This window comes from Lathamus discolor, chromosome 3 (assembly GCF_037157495.1).
Source record: "Lathamus discolor isolate bLatDis1 chromosome 3, bLatDis1.hap1, whole genome shotgun sequence".
NCBI classification, from domain to species: domain Eukaryota; kingdom Metazoa; phylum Chordata; class Aves; order Psittaciformes; family Psittacidae; genus Lathamus; species Lathamus discolor.
Window position 1 is genome coordinate 71783669 of NC_088886.1, and position 16177 is coordinate 71799845.

General features: G+C 44.5%; 1 long non-coding RNA gene across 1 annotated transcript in view; it reads left to right on the forward strand.

Moving 5' to 3' along the window:
* The window catches only part of LOC136009661 (uncharacterized), a 28358-nt gene extending 13692 nt beyond the window's left edge, over window positions 1-14666 (forward strand). Inside the window, exon 3 of the long non-coding RNA XR_010610615.1 lies at window positions 11427-14666. This is a non-coding gene — a long non-coding RNA (uncharacterized LOC136009661). The remainder of the gene's footprint in view (window positions 1-11426) is intronic.
* Window positions 14667-16177: the final 1511 nt, after the last annotated feature.

Below are 16177 nucleotides of genomic sequence, written 5' to 3' on the forward strand. Positions count from 1 at the left end.
TTTATTCCAGCTTTGCTGACAGGCAGTAACTGATTAGATAGGACTATTCTGCTGCTTGCAGTTGTAAGTCGTGTTCCCTGGTGCACACAATGTTCATACAATGTTCATATTCAAACTAGCTGGAAATTACCTCGAAAATACCCACCATTTCCATTTGCCTCCAAAGGGCTTTCAGCCTAAAGAGAGGAGGGGCAGAGGGTCCAGGTGTTTTCTGGGGATGGGGCTCTGTGCAACCCTTGTCCTTGCTACAGAGCCTGCATTTCAGGCTTGCAACCACAGCCACTCTAAGAAAATTGTATTGTGGTGGGATAAGCTGGGACTGAGGCTGCAGGACTGAGAAGTTAAACAATTCTTCAGCTGAAAATACATGAGGAGAACTGTTGCCAGGTTGACTCGTAGAACAATCAGCCTCAGCCTGAAGGGCAGATAGTAAATGGGAGTATAAACTGAACAAAGTGCTGATGCAGCCTTTGCTGGAGCAGCTCTCTCAGCGCTGCTGTAACACGGGGCCAGGATGAAATTCCACTGTGATTGACACTCTGCCATCACGTCATTTGTTACCGATCCCAGTTTTCCTCCCTTCCTCTGCTTTTCACTTCAAGGGACAGGACCTGCAGCAGCACAGCCTGCAGAGCCCTCATTCGATCTGTTTTCCATTTGAGCATCCTCCTCTGGGGATTGACTCATGCTTCTTGACATAAAGCATTGCCTCTTTGGGCTTTTATAGGGAAATAGTATGAGCGAATTGTCTAATTCAGACTTTTCGGCAGACTTCACATACTATGCATTACAGTGTACATTTCTAGCCTATGTCTTTGCCCTTTTGTGGTCATTTCAGAACAAACAGAGCTGCCTGCCTCTGCATTTGGGTACTTTTGCAACCTTGCAATGCCTTAGACCAAACAGAGTGTTGAAGTAAATCGAACTTTGGTAGAATTATTTTAACATATGAACAACTCCTGTTTCTGCTTTGCGACTAATTCACATCACAGTAACTGCAAGATTCGCTATAGTGAAATACATTTCAGCATCAGATATGACAAATGAGATGTACAACTATTATCACAGCTATTGCCTGTGTTTATGCGAGCCCTGTTTCTGTCCCACACTCAGGTCTTTAAATCTTGAGCTGTAAAATGAGTCTGTAGTGAAACATGAAACCAAATGAGACTGAGCTGGACTGGGATTTGGTTTTACGTAGGAAAGTCAGGCCAAGTTCACCTAGAGAGTTGTGAAGGTTCATGAACCTTGGAAATGAGCAAAGATCCAGTTCTGAACAAGCCTAGCTAAATGTTTTCCAGCAATTTTAAACAACTACATATATGGGAACAGAGATCCTGTAAAACTAATAGTTTCAATAGGAAGTCCATAGGAGAGAGACCTGGTGGCTTCAACAATGTTTAGCATTAATGTGTTGAATGAATCGAAAGTTCAAGCTCACATAGAGGCTGAGAAATGTTAACCAAGTAGGACTGAACCACAACCCCGTTGTTCCTGGGGCTCCAATTAGTAATGTGACATTTGCAGCTTTACAGTTAAGGAAAGTTTTATTTTGCTTTATGGGACAACTGCACTATGTCTGAACTATGGATGTCTCTAGCTGGCCGAGACCTTATATTGAAAGCATCTCCTCATTTTCTCCTGAAAAGCCTCTGAGGAGAAACTTTTTACTGTGAACTACCAATCTGCCATTTATACACCTCCTTTTGGCCATGCTTAGCAAAATACTTCAACACAAATGCAAGCCAGCTGAAGGTTCAGTAAGCACTGCTGTTAACAGAGAGGGTGTTTTTCTGAACATCATAGTATTTCTGCAGAACAGATCCTTAGAGACAAGTCCCTGATTATCAGTATTATTATACTCTAAAATAAAACCTGGGATTCATCAATGTAACATCATTTCTCAGAGGCAGAGATATGCCAGCAACTGGACAGCAGCTGGGGATTATGCTTTGGGTCAGGATTCTAGCTTGCTTTCACAGATTTGGCCAGAGGAAATGGAGAAAGATTTACCATACATCTAGAGACCAGCCACCAAATCTCTTGCCTTATATAGTCTTGTATCTAATCTTTAAATTGGAAAGGAACCAAAGACACAGCTTCAGACTTTCATTACTACTACCATGTTCCTACAGGTGGGGGGGGGAAATGCTTTCAAATGCCACATTGCTAATCCACAGTGTCATTAGCACACTACCACGTGGCAGACATGCTGGTCTCAAAGTGACTCTTTTGTCCCTTATTCTGTGGGTTTGGGCAGCAGTGGTGATGCACAAAACCATTTATATTCTGCCCTGAGCTCCAAACAGGAGGCACATTGGTGGTCTTGGCCTCATGACGAGCTGATAGTGTCAGCACAAGAGGAAAGTGGGTGTCAGGGGATTGAGCTGTTTGGGTGATGAAGCTCCCCTTGATACCTCTGGCTCATGACCCTCCTGGTATGCTCACTGCAGAAGTGAACAGAGAGAGGCAGGGCAGAGCAGTCAGCTCAGCTGGCAGCTAAACAAAGGAGGAAAGGAGCAAAACTTCACAGCCAGATTTATTTATTTCTCAAGAGTAAGCCTAGAAATTAGCCTTGCTTTCCCCTCAGAAAACTCCCCAACCATAGTGTGATGGGCAAAGGATTAAGAATTAAGAGACAGAGCAGTGGCTGCATGCTATAAATGTTACTTCCGTGTGCGCTCCATTGCCAGAGCACACATAGTAAAGCTCAGTTTCCTGGTGCTGTGCCCTGACAGTAATACACTGCCCAGATCTTCCTCCTGCTCTCAGCTGAGAGCCAAGTCATTCTATAGGATTATTTTGTTAACAGCAAAGCTATTCGATCTGAAGGTTTAGCACCAGATTATTGCCGCAGCTTTTTCTGGATCAGCGGCTGTAGAGGAAGAGGGCAGGAGTTATCTGGTGATTTGAGTTGAAGCCAGGAGCCTGGGAGACCCAGTTTCAGTCTTTACAGCAGGTTCCTCATACATCCAGAGATAAGATACCTTCTACTCCTGTTTCCACTGAAATACAGGGTTTGAGGAAGGTGGTTATGTTAAAGGAGTGAGAATGGGTTAGATGGGGCTTGGAGCAACCTGGTGGAAGGTGTCCCTGCCCATGACAGGGAGTTGGGACTGGATGAGCTCTAAGGTCCCTTCCAGTACAAACCATCATTCATGATTCTATGCTCACCTATTATAACAGGGGTGGACTACAGTTTTGAAGGTTCCAAAACCATCTGGAAGCCAGAAGCCACATGCCTTTACAGCACTCTTGAACTCCTCCCTCAGCCCAATGCCACATCTCATAGCCCAGCATCTCCACCTGAAAAGTGCTGTACGGGCTAGCAGGGATGACCAGCCCCAGGCCAGGCCTTCAAACCAAGTGTGGTTGGAGGAACACGTGGTACTGATATGGCCTCACCTCACACCTCTGCCATGGGGTTAGCACTTTCCTTGCCCTGGTGCACCACAAAAAGCAGGTTTTAATAGAGCGGATGATTAAGGGAGAATTCCTGTTTTTCGTTGCTGTCCTTTGTTTCATGAATTGTTTAATGAAAATGAACTTTCCCCTGGACTGCTTAAATTGCAAGTACATCTTTTATTTGCATGTAAGTATTCACCTCACACACAAACTGTAACTTGTAAAGGGAGTGAGAATAGCCTTAAGAATTTTATAGTACCAGCTTTCCAAATCAGCCAGCTCCAGTTCAGGTGGTTTATTAAAACTTCCTTTGGACTCTCACCCTGTTGGAAAGTGTTACCTGCATATTTCTAGTGAAACATAGGTATGAACCCCTCCCTAAAAGGTGTACAAAAGTAGATTGTACAGATGGGTGTCACAACTTTCTGGAGGTACGCATAGACAGACTCTGCTTCTAAAAGCACTGTGTCAACTCCTTGCTTATAAGAAATGACTATTGTTACTGTATCCATCCCCCCGAAATGCTCTTCTGCCACACCTGTAGCTCTAGAGGGAAGGATGTATGTCTCAGTGCTTTCAGTTGGGTTACAAACACCATAACCATCATTGGCACTACCATGAACAGGTCTTTCTGTAGTAAGTACAAGTGATTTTATAGCAGGCAAATCTTTTCAGAATTCCAGATTAGCTCCACAGTGGGGGAAATGAAATGTATAACACATCCTTTCCAGCCCACAGGCTGAAACTGCACCTGCAGTTGGCATCCTATCCCATCTCCCCAGCCTGTCTCTATTTCATACACCAAACCCATGACTTTTTGAATTTGCATCTGAAGCAAGCTGTGACTCAAAGAACAGCAATAGAAACTATAATCATAACTCCCATAACCCAAAGCAGCCATCATGGAATGCTCTGAAACTCTTCCAACTTCATAAAACAATGGCAAACTCTCTGATTGCTATGGGAGCAGCTTTTTGCTCTTTCTGAACCAATTAAACCCTTCTTTCTCCAGGGCCATGCTTTAGGGTTAATTCTTTGTAAAATACTGAAAAGAACCATATCCCTTTGAGAACAAGAATGTAGTAGGTAAGAGGTTCCCAAATCTGTTTCAATTTTTATGTGTGTGGAACTACTAAGCTGCAACAGAAACCATCACATACCAGGGTTCCATCTAACATGTCAAGGCCTGTGGCAGTGGGACATAAAGCTTCTTATCAGCTAGCAGGGGGCTCTTTTGGAGTTTGCAAACAAGTGCAACCCATGGACCAGCTCTGGGACAGTCAGCTTGCAGGGTTTTGCAAGCCTTAGTTTAGAAACCACAGGACTACATCATAAAAATAACACAGTAAAGTTACTTAGACTGGAAAAGAAAAAAGTTTGTTTAAATAAAACATCATGGAATGTAACTATAATTATAATATTACCACTTACACAGCCCTACCAGTTACTGGAAATACTGATCAACTTACAAATACAAAACAACTACTTAGAATTTCATATACTGGTGAATCTTTTTTCCCAGCTCTGTGCTGAATAGCTGGATGGCTAAACAAGAAATGAGGACTGAACACTTGTACATGTGGTATAAGTAGAACCGCTAATGGTCAGAAACAAAATGAGAAGTGATGGAGGTGGTTTTAAGCCTTGGTTAAAGGCACTCTATTAATTCAATGGACTTGCTAATAGCTTGTGCTAAGTCATTAAATTTGTACTGTTATTTATGGATTAGCTCTTTATATTTCACTTACAGATTAACTTCACTGATGTAATGATGACCCCAGGTCTTCAGCTTCCCTACTGTAAGAGCAAAGCTGCAGGGCTGGCCAGTGAGATAGTTGGCACGGTCTGATAATGTGAGAAACATGGCACAGACAAACACAGTCTCCTGAGATAAGTAAGAAGGAATAGACTGGTGGTCCTGAGCCTCCACAGGCCCTTGGGAAAGGTGGCACTGAAAAGGTGGTGCACAGGAGCCCTTCCTGTCCATTCAGCTTTAGAAGCCATGCATGACCTCTTTAGACTATAAACAATGCCACAGGGATTGTAGGCATCATGTTGCTTAAAAGTTTGATGTGGAAGACTCTAGCTGAGGCAATTTATTACCTTTCACAGAGGAAATGAGTACAAATTTGGCTAGGAACATAAATAAATATGAGACCATTTTCTCAGTGCTGACTCATGTGATGAATGATTCGCTTATAACTGCTTCCATCACATGTTGTTCAAATCCTGGAGGTGGTGTCCTCCTCCTGAAATCAACAGGAGCTGCAGATGCTCTTCACGTCAAACCAACAGGTTTCTTAGAGCCAAAGCAAGCACCAGGCACTTTTCAGATCTCTCTTCTAGGATTTTACATTTGCAGCATCTGTTACAAAACAAACCCCAACTAATTGTGTTAAAGTCATGAGACAAATCATGAGTTCTTGTTACCAAATTTTCATCTAAGCCATTTTTTGCACTTACACTAAATGCACACCAAGTCTAAGTGTTCTAAACCAGATTTTTCTTCATGCATTATATATATTGAAAGAAAACTTTAAAAGTAGCACTTTGTAGAAGAAACCTCAGTGTAATTTCCAACTGTTTGACATTCTGATCAGTGAAAATCTTATCACAATGCCCAGTCCTCAATATTTAGCCTTGTGTGGAGTTCTGACTGAAAGGATCTGATTTTAGTGGCATGATTATGCACACAGCATTAACAAAAAGTTGAGTATGGCTATAAATCAGAGCTTGTACTAGTATCCAACTAAGCGCTCCAAGTACAAAGTTTGGTTTCTACCATTAAAGGACTCTTTGAACAGTAGGAGTCTGCACTGAAATAACTGCATGTTTGCATCATCAGATGGAGGGAAGATGTGGATTGCCTGGGGGGAGGCTGAAAGAAGGAATGCTCTGAGCTCCCAAAGATTTGCTTTTGCTCTTGTCAGAGGAAGTACAAACTTTAGCCTAAATCACTGCAGCCTTCTTCATGCAGCTGAAGACACATTACCAATCACCTGAGCTACAGACAATGTCACAAGCCATGAAAGGAAAATGTCCAGGTCAAAAAAACCATAGGTTTTGACTGCCCTGGGAATAGCTGTTATAAACTGGAGGAAACATGTTGTTTCAAAAGCTGTGGGCTTCTGTGCTCTTGAGGTGAGATATATCAAGTAGCCAACTCCTGCAATAGCATCACGGGCTACTGAACGTTTTACCTGAAGCTTCATTTCACCAAGTCACGTACCAAAGACCTATGGAAGGCACACTTGATCTCAGTGGAGCATTTTAAGGCTCCTTCATACTGCCAGCCAGTTCCTGTAGCCCTGGCCTGGGATGCTGTCAGTGGTATGCTACCTGCCTTGGGTCCTGTGCACCAGGAAGTTAAAAGACAACAGCTTCTGCTGTTAATCTGGGTCTTGCTGAAACCTGCTTCCCATAGAATCATAGAATAGTTAGGGTTGGAAAGGACCTCAAGATCATCTAGTTCCAACCCCCCTGCCATAGGCAGGGACACCTCACACTAAACCATCCCACACAAGGCTTCATCCAACCTGGCCTTGAACACCGCCAGGGATGGAGCACTCACAACCTCCCTGGGCAACCCATTCCAGTGCCTCACCACCCTAACAGGAAAAACTTCCTCCTTATATCCAATCTAAACTTCCCCTGTTTAAGTTTTAACCCGTTACCCCTTGTCCTGTCACTACAGTCCCTGATGAAGAGTCCCTCTCCAGCATCCCTACAGGCCCCCTTCAGGTACTGGAAGGCTGCTATTAGGTCCCCATGCAGCCTTCCCTTCTCCATGCTGAACAGCCCCAACTTGCTCAGCCTATCTTCATACAGGAGGTGCTCCAGTCCCCTGATCATACTTGTGACCCTCCTCTGGACTTGTTCCAGCAGTTCCATGTCCTTTTTATGTTTAGGACACCAGAACCGCACACAATAGTCCAGGTGAGGTCTCACAAGAGCAGAGTAGAGGGGCAGGATCACCTCCTTCAACCTGCTGGTCACACTCCTTTTGATGCAGCCCAGGATACGGTTGGCTTTCTGGGCTGCGAGCGCACACTGCCGGCTCATGTTCATGTTTCATTTTCCAATCCCAGTCCTGAATTTCTGGGAATAATCTACACATACTCTGACAGCAGCTAAGGGAATCACAGGCTATTCCTACAGTTTGTTCCTTTGAAAACTGATATCCTCAGAGAAAACTCAGGTGAAACAGGCCAAGAGGAACATCGTACCTTGTTATTGCATGGGATGCTCCTTAGAGGATCCTATTCTGCTTCATGTTTCTTTAGCCCTGACTGCAGCCAACTTGACTAAACCATGAAGAGCTATGAGCCATCCCTGCTGATGGTATAGGGCTATTAGACTTTGGAGCATAACGTGTTTCTTGCAAGTGGCTCTCCATGCAGACAGTCCTGGGAAGAAAAACAGACCTAAACAAAGGCCACCCCCCATGCTCCTTAATGTCCGTCTATACTCAGGTCTTTAAAAAAATAATGTTGCTGCTCCAAGCACCTTACTGACAATAAATCCTTCCTCATACATCCTTTTAGTGCTAGTGCCCTCAGGCAATGCCAAATGGAAAGAGTAAGGTTTCAGGCTCTGTACCAAGGAATTCCTGTTTTCAAAGGGCCAGACACAACAGCTGGGAAATTTTTTGTTATTGCTGCTTTGTGTCAGCTCTTACCCATTACTGGAGGGGGGTGTAGTTTCTGAAGCCTAATAGCATTAGAACCAGGCTGAGCAATCTTTGAATTACGTTTTGGCTGACATTTCATGGAGGCGGGAGTGTGTGTCCTAACACATAGCTAAGATGTGTATTTTCTATCTGTATATAGCCACACATGTCTTGGGGGAAGGAAGTAAGGCGGGTAACTCAGCATGTCTAGCCTTCAAAATGCTGATTCAGGAGACTGGAAGCTGCCCCCACATTGCTGTTGTACCAGACCTTGCCTAGCTTTCAGCCAAGAGGAGTCTAGGGGTGCCCAAGGAATGTGTTGAGGGTGAGGGTCCAGCCTGAAAAGCAGCACTGCTAGTAGCACTGCTGGGCTGTAATTATTAGCAGATTTAGGTTTGTGGTATTTGCATTCCCAATGCTTCCCCTGCCTTACCCCCTCTCAGGAAGCTGTCTCCTCCTCCTCACATATATGCCAAGCCCCTGTGGGGACACACATTTCCATGGGCAGGAGCAGTGGAGAAGCCCTTGTGCTAGCCCAGTCGTCTCCTGGAAGCTGCTCCTTGCTTTCTCCAGAACCACATTTCCATTACAGCACAAGGGGACTTCTCTGTCCTCTCACAGGTGCTTTTGCCCTTGGATCCTGCCAGGAGCAACAAGAAGGTGTTATTTTGCTGGCATCTATAGTGACAGTGTGGCTGCTCACATACAAACACACATGCCCACAAGCATTTCTTTCCCCAGACTCTTTTTCAAGACACACATGTGCACAGCAGAGGAGGGAATCTCCTCATTTCCAGGAAAAGCAAACAAAGCTGTCTGAGCATTTAGCCCCTGGATGGGAGGTGAGACCTTCCACAGGTAGGGTACAGTACTGGAGACTTGAGACAAATCAGTGTTTTATACATTCTCCACTACCCTCCTGGGCATGCTGTTAGAGGCTTTGTCCTGGGATTGCCACCCTGAGTATGCTTTGCCATGGGCAGGGAGTATCCGGCTGCATGAGCAGCATCAAGACATGGAGTAAAGGAACAAACCCTCTAACCCTTAAGACTCATCCCCTAATGACAAGTTTGAGGCACTTTGGACCCATGATCACCTTTTCTAGACTTTGCACTCTGATCATTGTGCTTTCACAAGTTCTTTGGGTCTGAGCCTGAGGAGGAAGATCTCCTCCTCTTCCTCCCACCCTCCTGAACCAGCAAATGCAGGCAGTGGGGGCATTTCTCAGCACTTTCCTGTGGGATCTTGAAGGGGCTCTGCAGCAAGTCCCTGTGGCTGGGTCTGCCCATCTGCCTGTCTGTCTGCCTCTCTCATGTGGGGATCAGGACTCTGCTGAGAAAAAGCAGATAGGGTTTCACACAATCCAAAGCACATGTACAGTAACTAAAGCTGCGTAAGCACTTTTCTTTCCTAGGGAAATTTTCCAATCTATGTTTCAAAAGAATGTGAAAATATTCCCCCTCCTTTCTTGCCTGCTTCCTATAAATCCAGCCTGATGCGGATGATCCCCTCGGATGCTTTTCTCCAAGTGGGATATAAGGCTCAAAAAAAGACAGCATTGGAAATTTATGCCTTGAGCACCCAGTGCAGAGCAAGCTCTTAGAAAAGGCTTATCAGTCGCAGAAACCACTTAAGGATAATCACACATTATTTCTGTAAGAAAACATGCTCAAGCACTTCAGTCCAGTAAAATTGGATGTATTTTGGGGTTATTTTCCTCTGTCTAAGCATCATCATCGGATGTTTACATGCTCCATAGGCAATTCAGTGTTTTGGACATTCCCCCCTCCTCCAGGAATGTCCACGCAAAAGGAAATTTCTCCATTTTCATGGGGGAGGAGAAAAGGAAAGCCTTGACCAAACACTTCTGACCAGCTGCTTCGTGCACTATAGGCTGAAATGACCTGCAGAGAGCTGCCAAAAGCAGAGCTCATGGGAGAGGTTGGGAGGGAAGCCAAAGATAAGGTGTGATAAGCAAGGTCCACCTCCTACAGATAGGCTTCTTGTTGCTGGCAACTGCAGTTGGGGAGTGAGCCTTCAGGTTGGTGCCCCGTGAACATGGGGCCAGTGTGCCCTGCTGATGCTGTGATGGCTGACCCCAGACTATGTGTCCTTCACTTTTCAGATCCGCCTGTGCTAAAGTGGGTACATCCTTGCACACTAGCATGTGAGCACCTGATCCTATAGAATCCTGCTTCCCCCACCCGACCCTGAGGGCTGAATGTGGCCCTCATTCAGGGTGGAGGGAAGCTGGCTGTGAACAAGGACCCGTGGGGCCGTGTGGGAAGCAGCTATCCCTGGAGAAATGGCTGAGGAACACATTCATATCACTGTAGATCCCCAACACAGAGCTGAGTCACTCCAGACAGACTTACGGGAGATGGTTTCCCCTTTAACTCTAAAAGGATTTGCTGGGTTAGAATTATTATTCTTAAAAAAAAACCCAAGCCCCCAGCCACAGAAAAAGCCTCCTCCTCCAAACACTGTATACATAAAATCGTGGAGAAGGAATGCTAAACTTCCAGTGTTTCTGGTGGGTCACCACATTCATCTGCAGACTTTGTGTTCTTGCAAAATGCCGTCAAAGGTCTGCACACAGTTCTTGTTATGGCTATTTTTTTCATATCCAGATTTAAACTACAGATCCATTTACACAGTAGAAGGAAAGCTGTAGGATTTGCAAGAGGTTAAGTTCCAAAACCCCTTCCAGTGTCTTGGTCTGTACAAGTATGCATGCTGGTACATGTGTGTGTCTGCATTCGGAAGACAGACAGCAGAGGTGAAGAGAAGGAATACACGTTTGGGCCTTCCTCCCAGTTAATGTCAGTCGGCATCACTGCGTTGTGTATTTGTGTCTATTTATACCCACTGAGGAGCTACAGTTATGGCTTTATGCAGGAAGCTAAACCTAAGAGCTATTAACAAGTCTAAGCAGTTGAATTCAATGCTCAGGGGGAGGGGGGACAGTTCTGGTGCTAACTGGGAGGAGGGCTAGACTTGAGAAATAGTAACAGGAGAAAATTTTCACCGTATTATTCACCTTATGGAAACCAAGCTTTTAAAAATATGCCTCATGATAGAAGCCACTAAATGTTATTAATGTAGGAAAAGCCTTTCTGGGACTTACAGCAGTTTTCAGTCCTGGAAAGGCAAAAATATACACAGACCTCTCTATTTTTCTTGCAGACAGCTCCAGATCAGAACCTCCTGACACCAAACTTGCCAAAATTGTTCAGACATGTTCAAAATCACAAATAGAAATGGACTGTAGTCCCAGAAATGAGAAGGGTCAGAAGCTACTAACCAGGAATCTAATTTTGTGACTGGAACCTTTCTTTGATCTCTTTTACAGGTAATTTAGTTCCTGGATAAACCTCACGCTCAGCATCCCCTGGAGAGGAGTGAGAGACAGGAATCCTCCATGGCAAAACTAAGGCAGGCAGCTGCGAAATGACTTCTTACAGTCACACTGTGGGTCAGGAGCAGGACTGCAAAGGAAATCTGCATCTCCTGGATCCCAAGGGCACAGAAATGCTGAAATGGAGCCTACGCATGGCCTGCAGGAGAGAGCTGAAGTGAGGTAAAAGGCCTGACCTGTCATCAGCTTGCTCTCCCATGCCTCACTCCAGAGCAGCAAAAAAGCACATGACAAGACGGTAAAATCCTCCCCATCCCTCCCAGCTGGTGCTGGAGCTGATGTTTCTTCTCATCATCCGGCAGAGCCCATTGGCTGGCTGTGATGGCCTCTGCTCTGAAGCTCAGGTGCAGTGTGGAGAAGGTGAAGATAGGATTTCTGCATCTCCAAGCAGGGAGACAGCTTCTAATTTAAAGGGCAAAAAGGCACAGAGGGAGCTACGCGGTCCCATCCCCAGCAGCCACTGCTCAAGCCAGAGCTACTTCCCACCATAGTGTTGTTTTATAATCACATTTAAGCTGTAAACAGTCTTCCCTCTGCTATAGCTCTGTCCCTCCAAGCCTGTTGCAGGGGAGCCTGGTAAGGGTTTGTCTGAATCTGGACTCAGCATGCAAGGCTCTGGCACAGAGGGAAAAAAGCTTTCTTCAGGAGCTCACAACCAGATCTCAGTCTCAGTCTAGTTATTATTCACAACAGCTTTGCCTGGAAATGACTACAGACACGAGCAAAAAGCACCAGACTCTGAGGATGAGCATGCAAGCAAACTTCCAAGGCAAAAATTCTGTCTGTCCTGCTCTTTCTGGGAGAGGCTCGAAAGGCACAGGAGCCCTTTTCTCACTGTTGTCCAACAGTATGGAACTAAACCACCCAGGACCTAATGCAACTCCCAGGCACGAAATTTCCTTTAATACATGGCCTCTTCTATTCGCCTTTTCAGCAGTCTGATTTCTAAGCTATGCACAGAGTTCATAAATGGTCAGTAGGGCTCTGTGAGCACTTTACAGATGGGAAAATTATACACAACCAACAGCAAGCTGCTGGGTGCTACCCATTGATTACTCATTTGTTACAACACAAGCACCTTTCTACCACTTCTAAATAAAAAACATGCTATAAAGTGCAACTCTCTTGGAAAGCACAGAAGTGCATGGAGATGAAATTCTTTCCCAGACATGGAGGTGACCTGTATTCACTGTAAACATTATCCTACATGTATATTTGGAAACGAAACAAGGTTTCCAGGCAGAGCTTCCCTGCAGTTGGAGGTGAACTCCGGTGCAGAGGCTCGCTCCAGCCCCACTTCCACAGAAAACCCCAACTTTCTTTGAATCACTCTGTACATGTTACAGACAGGGTGGGGGAAACGTTCATTTGCACAGACATCTGATGAGGCTTACTCACAAGTGTTACTCACCAGCCACTTGCTGTTGGGGAAGGGGAAGTTCAAGCCCCGTTCTTTGCTCAGACCCAAGGAACAGCCGCAAATTACCTTCAAGTGAAAGGGCTGGGTTCAATTCAAGCCCGTGTACCCTGCGGTTTGTATAAAGAAACAACATCAGTTGGAAGGAATTTCTCTCTGCTGACAGTCAGGAAACACATTTATGGCTCTCAAATAGTCTAGGTATTTCTCAATAAGCACAAAGATAGTTCTCCAGAGTGAGGAGCAGGAGGAATCCTTCCTTGCTGTCAGGTATTGGCTATATGACCAGCAAACCCTGTTCAGCAAACAACCCTGACTGTGTGCACAACCTCAAACAGCATAACCCATCTGTAGCAGAAGGCTAAGCCATTCCTCAGTGAATTAAGATCCTAGTGAGTAAATTCTCTGTGAAGGAGTTACTAAGGAGTTGCTAACTATAGTTTGCTATATATGTTGTACTGACTGTGTGTTTTTCACTCATGTAAATGGGAAAAGGAGGCATTTAGCATTTTTAGTGAGGGTATGGAAACCCCTTTTTCAGGAATGGCCCTATCTGCCTTTCTTTTCTGCCTGCCTTTTCTGATGCTCAGCATAAGCGAGGAGTCAGAAGTCTGACTTGTAGATTTAACCAGCATCCCATCCCCTTTAGGTGGGCTTGCAATTCCCAGTCAGGTTTTTGTATCCTGCACTCATATTCCAGGCAAACAAAACCAGACACTGCCAATTTGAAGTTTGAAGCTTGCCCCATTCTAAGAGAGGCTCAACAGGAAACTTACCTTGCTTCAACCTGAAGTTTAGGAGGTCCTGCTGACGTTAAGGAACGCCTGGATCTAGATTCAGCTCAGTCCTATCTGTGCAAGAACATCTGCAAACACAAAGCTGAAACCTGAGGGCACTTGTATGACAGCCTCTTCTCCTGGGCTTCCCAGCCCAGTCCCATAGCTTTGAGAGAATGAGGATTCAGTTAGCCTGTAGAGTATAACAGGTTGTCCTTGTGACTGTCAGTAAAAAGCAGCATAGAGAGTTCTGTAAATGAAAAATCATCTAAACCACATTTTAACTAAAAAATACAAAAGAAAGGGAAAGACCACTTAAAATATTCCTCCCCTGCTATATAGACTCTGTTTCCTATTAAAGGCAACTGTATGCAGCATTTCTGCTTCCTGTTGTGTAATATGGAATGTTAAAAATCCCAATAGCACTTAAGAAGTTATTAGAAGCTCCAGAGAGTTTTCTATTCCCAAGAAATCTCTCCCAGTGAGAAGCAGGAAAAGTTCCTGTTGAATTTACAGCAAATACCTCAGACCCTATGTAATATTTATGGTCTTCCTCTCATCTTATCCAGGCTGGTTTGCTGTTTTGCTGCTGTGAAAGAAAAGCCTGTTTCAATGGTTAAGGTCTGTGATGTTCACTTTGAAGCATATTGAAGCGGATATGATAGCCACAGGAAATGTTCCAGTCTCACTGGAGTACCTCAGAGAGGTATTTGGCCAAATGAGAATTCTCTAATCTGATTCCCAGGAAAAAAAAAAAAATCACAGTAAGTTAATGAAGAAAGAGAAAGAAATGTGACATATCTGCGTTCATGGCTTGCCAGATCAGGATACCAGGAAAGCCAGAGGAAAAATTCCCATTTGCTTTCATGGGAATAGGATTTTGACCCCAAAGAGCTCCATTCAAACAGAGTTATGCTACATTCTGAAGCATTATGAGAATTAGGTGGTGTCCATTTGCATTAAAAAGAAGTCACTGCATGATATGATGTGGATGTGTATTTGTATGGCCACAGGCTACAGATACTATAGCTCTTCTTATTAGCAGATCTCTGAAATGTCTCATAGGGGCAGTGAAACAATCTAGTAGTGTTGTCCACCACTTCATTCCTGAGTCAAAGAGCCGAGATGCCACCTCCAAAGTGCTGGTTCAATATTGCTCCACATATAAAAGTGCCTGAGCTGTAACAACTGCAGAATAAATTTCTTCTCAAAAGTTGTTCTAACTTTGCTGCCTGCAGAAGAAATGAACTCACAGTGGAAACAGAGTATTCAAACCTGTTGGAGAGAGAGGAGATAAAGGAAGGATGCCTCCTTTGGGCTGAGCTTGCTACAATATAGAAACAATAAATAGATGATGTATGTGTACTGACAGCTCCTTTAGTGAATACTTCTGCAGTCCTATTTACAGCCTAAACTTTTAGAATAGAGGTTAGGGCTAAAAGTCCATGTTTACCATGATTCACATGTGCTAAGCACTCAAAATGTTTCACTGGTCCTTAAGCTAGATGCTTGGTGCACAATGCTTTTTAAAATGTAGGCATTTTCTGAGGAGTTGTGAAGCTTGTAACCAGAAACAACATGTCCCAGTGGTGCTGAAGGCATCAGTCATGTTGAAAGGTGAGGAAATGGGACATGGCACCTGGATGAAAGGGATGAAATGGGCAAAGAAGCAGCCAAGGGGCTACAGATGAATCCTGGCTGTGAAGTCTGCTAGCTGGTAGCATCAGCTCTCAAAGGGAACAGCCTGAGCTTGAGTCATTGCAAGGTGGTCTGAGCAAAGTCCTGGAAAACATTGCCAAGATTAACCAGCCCTGTTCTCTGTGGATGAGTGACACAACACAACAGGTCACAACCCTGTCTCCTGCTGTCTCCACAGAGGGAAGATTATGTGGGAAAGAAAACCCGCATTAGCTGTATCCTTGAGGGCAAATTATAGTTCAGAATACAAAAAGTCCTAGGAGCAAGAAACAGCAGGGGTGCTAAGCCTACATGTTCATTTTTAGTCTCCTTTGCGTATTCACACGTACACAGGAAGGGAACTTATTGCACCAAATAAACCACAACCCTGCTTTAGACATGGACAAGTAGTCCCAAATGAGTTGAAGGTGATGTTGCAGGGAAAGAAAGAAAAATTTAGTATGATGTCTCAAGAGAGATATAGAGAAGATGTGAAGCCCTTCATCCAGAAAGCAAACTGATGGAAGAACCATAGAACAAGAAGAAATAGTAGCTGTTTCACACTAAAAAGCAGAGATACTGAGAGAACAGGTAAAAAGATTAAAGTTCGTGTCTGGTTTTATTTAACAACCTCATTAATTCCTCGAGAATACAAAGGAATGAGTACATTCACGTCTGAAATTACTTTGAAACATGCAGCCAACATCCGTGTTACACTGAGCACTTCAAAATATGAGGAGGAAACAGTGAAACAAGATTCAGTTTAGGGTAGTGAATTAGAGAGAGGAAAGGTGAATGGTCAGGGAGGGAGAGTG